This window comes from Ochotona princeps, chromosome 3 (assembly GCF_030435755.1).
Source record: "Ochotona princeps isolate mOchPri1 chromosome 3, mOchPri1.hap1, whole genome shotgun sequence".
Lineage (NCBI taxonomy): Eukaryota > Metazoa > Chordata > Mammalia > Lagomorpha > Ochotonidae > Ochotona > Ochotona princeps.
The window spans coordinates 109110720-109120587 of record NC_080834.1 but is presented as its reverse complement, the minus strand read 5'-3'; the positions used below and the strand labels follow the sequence as shown (position 1 = coordinate 109120587).

General features: G+C 44.0%; 1 non-coding gene across 1 annotated transcript; it reads left to right on the top strand.

Moving 5' to 3' along the window:
• The first annotated feature begins 4784 nt into the window (after positions 1–4784).
• On the top strand, positions 4785–4921 carry LOC131479956 (small nucleolar RNA SNORA21). Its single transcript, XR_009245208.1, has one exon. It is a non-coding gene; the product is annotated as a small nucleolar RNA SNORA21 (small nucleolar RNA).
• Positions 4922–9868: the final 4947 nt, after the last annotated feature.

Sequence of the window (9868 nt, the reverse complement as noted above, 5' to 3'; positions counted from 1 at the left end):
TGCTCCAAGGATTCTGCTCAGGTGGTTTCAATAGCTCTGAAATGCTATTGATCTCAATGCTCTAAGGATGAGGAAATCTTTCCAAGGTCCAGTGGGTGACACAGTCCACCTTAGGCTCCATTCGCCCAGATATTTGGTGTCAACGTTTAGCTGGGGTGGTTGACCAGTTTGTTCTGCCCGGTTTCATCTGCCATGGTACCAGATATCCTCTGCAGGCCCCAGTGGTCTGCCATATCCTCCATGTGCATCTGGGTGTGTTGTCTACTGCTGTGTCTTAGCCAATGAGGAGGCCCTGCTCTGACGCATGCATTCCTTGGTCAGTTCACAGATCCTGTGATTCTCCCCATTGTTGGAACAGTTCAGCTAGGGGGATCCTGAGAGAAACCTTGTCTGATCCCAGACCTGATTGTTGTGTGTGCTTGCTAATATGAGGTCTGGTTCTTTCCATCATCCACCTCAGTCTATGCACACACTGGTATTCACAATTGCTGGGTTGGTTCTATCTCCAGCCCTGCCTCTTACATAAACCAATGGAGGCTGTGGTCCAGCCCAACCCTGCCCACCACACACTCGACCTTCACGTACACCAGTGGGAACTACAGCCTAGTCAGAATGACCTGTAGTTATTTTCACTAAACCCGCACTCAGCCCTGGCTGCTGTGCTTGCCAGTATGTATTGCAGACTGGTCCAGTCTGTCCCACGTCCCATTCAGCTCTTGTACACGTCAGTGGCCATTGAAGCCTAGCTTTACCAAACCAACTTTACTATCCTGCACATACTTGTGCTGGTAGGTGCCATCTCCTGTTTGGTCAGGCTTGCCCCTAACCCTGGTTCTCATGCTCACCAGTGGGAGTTGCAGCCGCAGAGAGGTACTCACAGTTTCCCTATTGGGCCTACTCCCAGTCCCGAATCTTGTACTCTAGGTGGTTTTGTCATCTGACTTGACAGGATTTTCCCCTAGTCCCAGGATGCTGTGGCAAATCCTAACCAGTCTGCAGTTAACTCTGACTCATGCATGCATCAGTGGGTCAGTAGGTTAGCCCTGTCTGGCTCTCCCTCTAACTCCCATCCACAGATGGGTCAATGAGTGTTGTATCTCTGCCCAGCCTGGTGTGCCCCCGGTCCCAGTTCTCATGCTCAGCGGTGCGGGCAGTGGCCCAGCAGAGGAGCCCCCACAACTCTCTTCCTGGGCTCACACACCCTCCTCCTGGGTCTTGCATGTGCTGGTGGATGCTGCGGCCCAGTCTGGCATGGCCCATCTCACCTTAACCTGTGCCAGCAGGTGGTGTAGCCTGGCCCAGCCTGGTCTGCCCCCTGTCCCAGCTCATGCTGGTGTGTCCCCAATTCTTGAATGTGTTGTTACTTTCTGAGTGGCTTCACCATCTCAGCACTGCACTGTTGCGTCCCTCCCCAGTGGTTGGCCGTAGGAGGAACATGGGCAGCCAGTTAAGCTATGATTTGAGAGCTTTCTTGGTTTACAAAACTGTGGGTTGCCTTAGCTAAATCCATTTATTAGCCTTCCTATTAGCACCCGCCCTGAATACTATGTACAAGAATATTAATACATACTCAGGGCCTGTAAATTCATGACTTTTTTTTTGTTAAAAGAAAATTCACTGTTTTGAAACTTGCTGGTAGAATTCCACCCATAAATGTTTGGCCAGAGTTACAGAATGACTGGCAGGATGCCTTATTCAATTTGGTTTTACTGGTCAAATGTTCAGTTAAAACCTGTGAGAAATTTGTCAAATGAAGAGTCAAGATTCAGGCTCTGTCCCAGTTTGTAATCTGGAAGAATCCTAATGGACTGTTACTGGTGTGGGGGCAGTTCTGCAGCTGGTAACCGGCCTGGTCAATTCTATTTTAAGAAGTCTCTTGAGTCCATCTCCATCTTCTCCATCCCTCCTCTTCCAGCGCCTCTGGTCCTTCCTGGCTTATTGCCCAATTACCACAACAGCTCCAACTGGTCCCTCTGCTTCCAAGTTCTCCTAGCTTCAATTCCACTATATAAGTACCAAAGGAGTATTTAGTAAATAACTACCCTTGCCACATCCCTCATCATTTCCCTGTTTAAAAATCTGAACACCTTGGGCTGGGTGTTTGCCCTAGCGGCTGGAACACTGTGGCCCACAGCTGAGTATCAGGCTTTGACAGCTGGCTGCACCTCCCTGGTCATACAGATTCATGGCTGCAACAGCATTGGCTCAAGGAGTTGGGTTCCTGCCACCTTTGTGAAGGAGTTGGATTGAATCTCTCAGCTACTGGCTTTGGTCTCTGCCCCTCTCTGGCTCTTGTGGGCATATGGGGGAGTGAACCAGTGGATGGTACTCTCTCTTTGTCTCTCTGCCTCTCAAAAACAAAAGTGCCTTGGTGGCTAGCAAGGGTTAAACCTAGTTGATTAAGCTGTCTCCTGAGATACCTTCATTGCATGTGGGCACTGGTTCGTATCCTGGTTGCTCCACTTCCCGTCCAGTTCCCTGCTGGTGGCTTTGGAAAGCAATGTAGGATGGCCCAAGTGCTTGGGTTCTTGCCACCCAAGTGGGAAACCCAAATTAGGCTCCTGATTTCAACCTGCCTCAGACTCGGCCAAGGTTCAATCTGGATAGTGAACTGCTAGAAGGAATCTCTCTCTCTCTCTCTCTCTCTCTAACTGATTTTCAAAAAATTCAATTTAAAAAAATTGCCTTGATATTGCTTACTGAATCTAGTAGAGATTTTTTTTGAATTAAAAATGGTTTATTAGCTTAATTAAGATCGTGTACCTTGATTAGAAATGACATAAAGAGCGAGACTCTGAGTTCCTTCTAGGAAATGTGAAGAAGAAAGGCATAGGTCAGATCAGCTTCACTTGAGTTCTGGAGCTTGTACAATTTAGGGTGTGTGTGTGTGGGGGGGCGGCTCTTTATGGAAAGAGACTAGAAATTCACCACAAAATTAGATGTTGGCCTTGGAAGGGGTCAGTGCAAGTGAGTGGCCTTGAAGTATAGGTTTTATTGGATTCAGAGTAACAGTAAATTGCCTCTGAGTCAAACAAATTGGGCTTAATAACTGCATTTATTTGTCTTGGACTTTTGCATTTGGGCTAGAATGACACATTTATGTGTCACCCACCAAAATTGTGCAGAGGGCTTTAGGAGGAAATGCAACATTGTCTTGTTCCCTGCCATCTTCACCTTTAGTTTTATCCCCAGAGAGTAGCTGTTTTGTCAGTCTCTTTACTTTGGTAATTACCCCAAAAGGGATAAAAATAATGAATGCTTGTACTTTCCCCCCACAACTTGAATAGTATCTCTTTGATTTATTATATTCTGTGATACTTTTTCCCAGTGTTTAGTAGTAATTGTTGCTGTTTTAGTCGTAACATTTTGCAGTTTAAACTTGTAATTAACTCTAGTTTCAGTCTTATGTGATTTAAAAATTTCTCTTTGATGTAATTCCGTGATCACTCAGCATATAGCATCGCGTATCTGCTGCTTTCTCCGTTGTTCTGTGTACATAGCTTCCCGGGGTGTTCTTCTTCCAGCCCTGCCTTTATACATTGAAGTCCTTTCCATCCTTCAAAGCTCTGATCAATTGTTACCTCATCCATAAATCTCAGCTGTTCCAATATACTCTGGTATCTCTCTTCGAATGCATTGCACTTGACTTCTGCAACACACAATTTAACACTTAATTATAAAGCTGATTGTTTATTTTTGAGTTTAGTCCCCTCCCTGTCCCTGACCAATCACTGTTTCTCTTGCAAGGTTGACTCTTCAATAAATGTGTATTGAACTGAATCATTGTGTTCTCTAATTGTTTCAGATTTCTGCATCTTACCTGCCTCACTAGATTACAAACTAAACATGTTTTTGTATTTTCTCATAGCTCGCACGCTCAATGATAAATAATTGCTAAATAATTCTGATCTTTTGCTTCATTCACATTGACTTGGTAGGATTTCTCCTGCATTTTTTGGAAAATAGCAGAAGGAGGGTGAAAGTATAATGTTTAATATTGACCTTGAGCTTTAAAAAAACTGGTTTTTTTTCTGTCTTTCTTTTGCAAGGATAATTCTTTCTCTCCATTCACTCCCTCTCAAGAATCCTGTCAATGGTGGCTTTACGGCATTTAGCCTGGGGGTTAAGATGCCTTCATCTGTGACACAGCTTCTGGGTTTAATTCTCAATTCCAGCTCCTGGCTGGCAGTAGTGGTGGCTCAAGTAATTGGGTTCTTGCCATCCATTTGGGAGGCCTGGGTTGAGTTCCTGGCTCTTTGCTTTGGTTCCAGTCGCATCCTGGCTATTGTGGGCATTTGGGAAGTGAATAATAAAATACCAGCTTTCTCTGTCCATGTGTCTGTCTCCCCCTCTGTCTCTGTGTGTGCATGTATGTTTGTGTGTCTTTTCTTCTCAAAGAAAACATAACTACTACTTAGGACAGTTTTTGTGTCAGGAAATATTACTCAGAAGATTTTTTTTTTTTGGTTTCAAAAATTATAATCTATCAATTAGTCATCAATCCATAAAGATAGTCCTTTTAAATTAAAAAAAAATATTTACTTATTTATTTTTATCGGAAAGGCAGATCAGACTTATGAAGAGGGGAGAGAGAGAGAAAGATCTTTCCACATCTGCTGGTTCACTCCCCAAATGGCTGCAGCTGCTAGAGCTGACCCCATCTGAAGCCAGGAGATAGAGCCTCCTCCAGGTCTCCCACACCGGTACAGGGTCCCAAGGCCTTGGGCTGTCCTCTACTGCCTTCCCAGGCCACAAGCAGGAAGCTGGATGGGAAGTGGAGCAGCCCCCCTTTCAAAGCACTCGCTGGGCCTGCTGCCCGTGACCCAGCGAGCCGTCCGGAAGGGGCAGAGCAAGCGACACCGCTCTTGGGTGAAGCGGCGGCGTGCTGTGCCGTCCGGCTTCAATCGGTGATGTGACAAGGGCGCTGGAGCCGCCTGGGCTGGTTCAAAGGATGACTGTCCGTTCCCACAGGAGCCAAAAACCTCTACATCATCTCCGTGAAGGGGATCAAGGGACGGCTGAACAGACTCCCTGCCGCCGGCGTCGGGGACATGGTGATGGCCACAGTCAAGAAGGGCAAGCCAGAGCTGCGGAAGAAGGTACATCCAGCAGTGGTAATTCGACAACGAAAGTCATATAGGAGAAAAGATGGTGTGTTTCTTTATTTTGAAGATAATGCAGGAGTCATAGTAAACAATAAAGGCGAGATGAAAGGTTCTGCCATCACTGGACCAGTTGCAAAGGAGTGTGCAGACTTGTGGCCCAGGATTGCATCCAACGCAGGCAGCATTGCCTAGTTATTCGATGTATTTGTATAAAAAAGATAACCAATTAAAAATTATTTGCACCCAAAAAAAAAAAAAAAAAAAAAGAAAGCGGAGCAGGCAGGATATGGTGCCCATATTTAATCCTAACACATGCAAGGTGAGGATTTAGCCATTTAGCCACCACGCCAGGCCCAGATGATTATTTTTTAAGCTCCTAATTTTTTACTTATAAATCCAGCAATCTTTTCTTTAAAAATATTTATTTATTTTTATTGCAAAGTCAGATATACAGAGAGGAGGAGAGACAGAGAGGAAGGTCTTTCATCCGATGATTCATTCCCAAAGTGGTCACAACAGCTGGAGCTGAGCCAATCTGAAGCCAGGAGCCTGGAACTTCCTCCAGGTTTCCCAGGTGGGTGCAGGTTCCCAAGGCTTTGGGCCATCCTCGACTGCTTTCCCAGGCCACAAGCAGGGAGCTGGATGGGAAGCAGGGCTGTCAGGATTAGAACCGGTGCCCATACAGGATCCTGGAGTGATCAAGACTTTAGCTGCTAGGCCATTGCGCTGGGCCAAATCCAGCAAGTTTTAACAATAATTTTAAGGTGATCTTTGGCTAATGTTTAGTCCCTATTACAAATGTAAACAACCAGGAACATTTAAAGTTTCATTATGGTTTAAATATGCTTTATTTTCCTCTTATAGGCCATGATCCTTTGACAAAACCCATGCTAAGTACTTAAACAACTGTTATAAATCTATCTAATCAAACTCACAGATAAGAGAAAGCGGAATCTTCCACTATTGTATATTTAAAGTCACAACTCTAAATCAGCAGCTCAATTATAGACTTTAAAGTTACAAGATGGAACCATTACACTAACAGGCCAAATTCTCATGCATCTGTTTAAATGAGAAACATGCACATATCGCTTCATACAAAATGATAAATATTACAGGTTTGATTTTATTAAACATTTGTGCAACTACAATTAAACATTTCTGGGAATTTAAAAGATGCACATGCATTGTGGGAAAAATGTGTCACCCTAATGACTTGTGGAAATTGCCTTTGTCTTTGGCTGCATCAGCAAGTTACTATAAATGACAGAAACATGTTTCTCACAATTCTGGAATCTGGAAATCCGAGCGCAGGGTACCCGTGTAGGTGGGTTCTTGGGGGAGGAGCCCTTCTGCCTTTCAGACTGCGGTGCTTTCATTGTGTCTTCACTTGAGGGAGAGTATTGTTTGCTTTTCTCTTACAAGGACTCTAAGCAGGTGAGGGCTTCCCAGGTAATCTGTTTAATTGCTCCCCAAAGACCTCATCTCCACCCCATATGGCTTCACCATATGAATGGGGTGGAGAGGGCCACAACTCCTGAAGAAGCTGGTTTTTTTTGTTTTGTTTTGTTTTGTTTTTTGTTTTTTGTTTTTTTGCTTTTTTCAGTTTAACACCTGGAGATGGCAGCTTGGCCATGAATGAGTCCTCCCGTAGGACTGCGGTAGCCTGGCAGAACATCTCATCAGTTCTGGGTAAAAGCCTTCCATTTGGACTGATGAACAAACCGTGGATGCAATCAAAACTGTTTCTAGCTTTGTGTATTTAGGAAAGTTGGTTGCCCCACTGATTTTTAGATATGCTGTGTTCCGTATCTAGTTGTACCAAGAGATTGGAAGGGATTTTTCATTACTTTGATTCTTAAAATACATAGATGTTGAGATCTTTGCTCATAAGTCTGAGTTTAATTCTAATGACTTCTTAAAAAATTGTGTTTGTTTTCATTGAAAATTTAATGAATTTTAGCATTTTTGCCACAGTCACTTCAAATGTAGACATTGCATACATACACATATATAGTTTTTCCCAACGGTCTTTGAACTGAATGAGGCATGCATTCTTCCAATAAACTTCTAATGAAGCGAACTACAATTTTTTATATTTAAAATATCATCTAGTTGAATTAGAGATGTGCCTCTTGGTTTGGATTGGCATTATGATCAGAATGTCTAAGGGAATTCTGTTGTGGGATGTGAGCTGCAGATAGGTTTATGAAATCAAACCTAGAGGTGGGCATTATGTACAAACCATGGATTATCATTCTGCCTGATCCTTCTATGCTGCAGGAGGGAACAGAAAGCCAGCGGTGGAGGAGAGCATGGTCAAGCTAAACCTTTTCCAAATATCAAAATGCTGTATAAAAGGCACAACTGTGCTTCCTCTGAAACTTCATCTGGAGGTCAGGGACAGGGTTTATACCCTACAGAGTACTTTCCATAGTACAGAGTTCATGTCTGCTTGCTCAAGGTAGTAACTAGAGTGCTCACTCACAATAATGCATTGTGAGCCATTAAGAGGAACACCTTGAATGAGTGGATGAACGGATGGCAGTATGGGCAAGGCCTTCTCTTGTGAGTATAGAAGACCAGTGCAGGAGATTTTTAATGCTAACTAAAATATCAGAGAGGGAATTTTTAGGAAGAAAGAAGACTTATTTTGGCTTAATGGAGTTCTCTGAGATCAGGCGGGCTCCTTCGATTCAGGCCTCTGGGGAGGTGAGAGGACGGTGGATGCGCAGCCACAGAACAAGCTCGGAAATAGAAGGAGGGCAGGGGAGAGAAGAAGAGAGAGCAGGAGAGACAGGGAGCACTCTGCTCTTGTAACCAGCTGTTTCTTGAGAACTACCTTCCCAGGGCAATCTTCAATGACCTAAAGACCTCCCACTGGGTCATCTCCAGGACGCCAGAATTAGAACAAGTCTCCAACATTAATCCATCAACCATTAACATGAATCCATTAGCTGTTAACGTGACACGTTGGAGTTTAAATGTCTACCTGAGCTCAGGGAGTCAAAACTTGTTCAATGCACAATGGAGACCATGTATGTAACTGCCATTTGATATGGAGTTAGATCCCACTGAACTCCCGAGTGGAGAAGAAGCTGACTCATTTAGGAAGGAACTGAAATGGTTGTGTAAACACTCAAGACAGTACAGCAAGAGTAGCACCAAAACAAAAGTCTTATGGGCAAGGAAGCCTTTACTGACGGCCTTGAATTCATGACTATGAGGTGTGAATCATAGCTTTAAAAAGATTTTCTCCATTCTGTTATTTTCTTGCAAACATAAATGATTGTAACCTATGCCCACAACACCAATGAGTACAAACAGGCAAGAAGACTGTGTTCTTGCTTTTGATCACTGAAATATCAGATTTTCAGTCTGCTGTTCTCTCCTGGGCTTTCCTAATATCCTACAAAGTAGCACTGCAGGCAGTGAGCTAAGCCAGCCAGGGAGACCATCTCTCCAACTAGCACATGGATCCCTGTTTCTCAAAGTACTCACTGCTTGCACTGAAGTTGGGAAAAATGATTGAACAACAAGTGAGAAACATACAAGTTGAAGTTTTTTTCTGTTGTTTGTTTTTGCAGAGGTGTGGTTAATGCATATCTTAATTTCCAATTGAGGTTCTTGCCACCCACAGAGATAAAAACAATAAGCCGGGATGAGCATTTGTGTGTGAATCAGAACAGAATGGATTTAACAGTGATTTAGTTGACATTCACACATGTGTATGGGTCACCCAACACAGAGAAAGGCCCATGAGGAGAGGGCTAAGACGTTGCCTGTGAATGTGAGAGAAAGGAAACTCCAAAATGGTACCTCTACACAAGTGAGGGAGAGAGCCTTCTAAGACTGGCCTTGTGGTGAAGTGAGAGCAAATGGGGATGCTACACCTAACTGTACTCAGCTATGGAAAACGCGCCTTCTGCCTTCTGCCTCTTTTTGTAAGGAAGGTAGAGGTACCCCAATCAATGTACAACTGAGGTGAGGCCCAAGCATGTGCCCTGGTGCTGGATGGGATAAATACTTCCTGGGAAGGTGGGTGTATCAAACTGGAAAGAAATGGCATGACTTGGTGAAGACAGCAGATTTCCAGCTCCCCTAAGCATTAACTGCCTAGTTGCACCATGTCACCATGAGAAGAGGACTCATAGAAGTCGCATGATAGTATGCACGTGTAGGCAAGACAGATGAAGACATTTCTTCCTAGGTCAGGATCTCAGGAGCTGCTCAATGGTGAGGTACAAGATCTTGATCAGAAAGAAGATGCTATTTAGGTGTAGGGCTGTGCTTGAGGCCGCTGGAGGACTGGATAAAGGAGGAGGGTTTGAAAGGCTAGGAGGACTGCTGCAAGAAAAGAGAACCTGCTTTTGCTAAGAAACTTTGGTCTTCCATGTTGAGCAGATGTGATGAAAACAAGATTGTTAGTCACCTAACATTCCCCCTGAGCACCAGGTGAATGGGAGGCTCTGAATCACCTCATGCTTTCCCCTGTTCTAGTTCATGTTTATGCTGGCTTCTCCTGAGTGTGTATAGATTGGACATTAGATGATATCTACACGTTCTTGACCATTTTTTTTTAATCAAGGGGCACAGAGAGCCAGAGATGAGTCAGTCTTGACGAAATAATGCATTTGTGTACTCTCCTCCGTGATGATTTTTATTCATAGCAGCTGAAACTTAAGTGCTATGTCACAGTAGCCGTAACATTTCCTTCAGCTTTTTACATATATGGCAATTCCTGAAATGGTTCCTTTCCCATT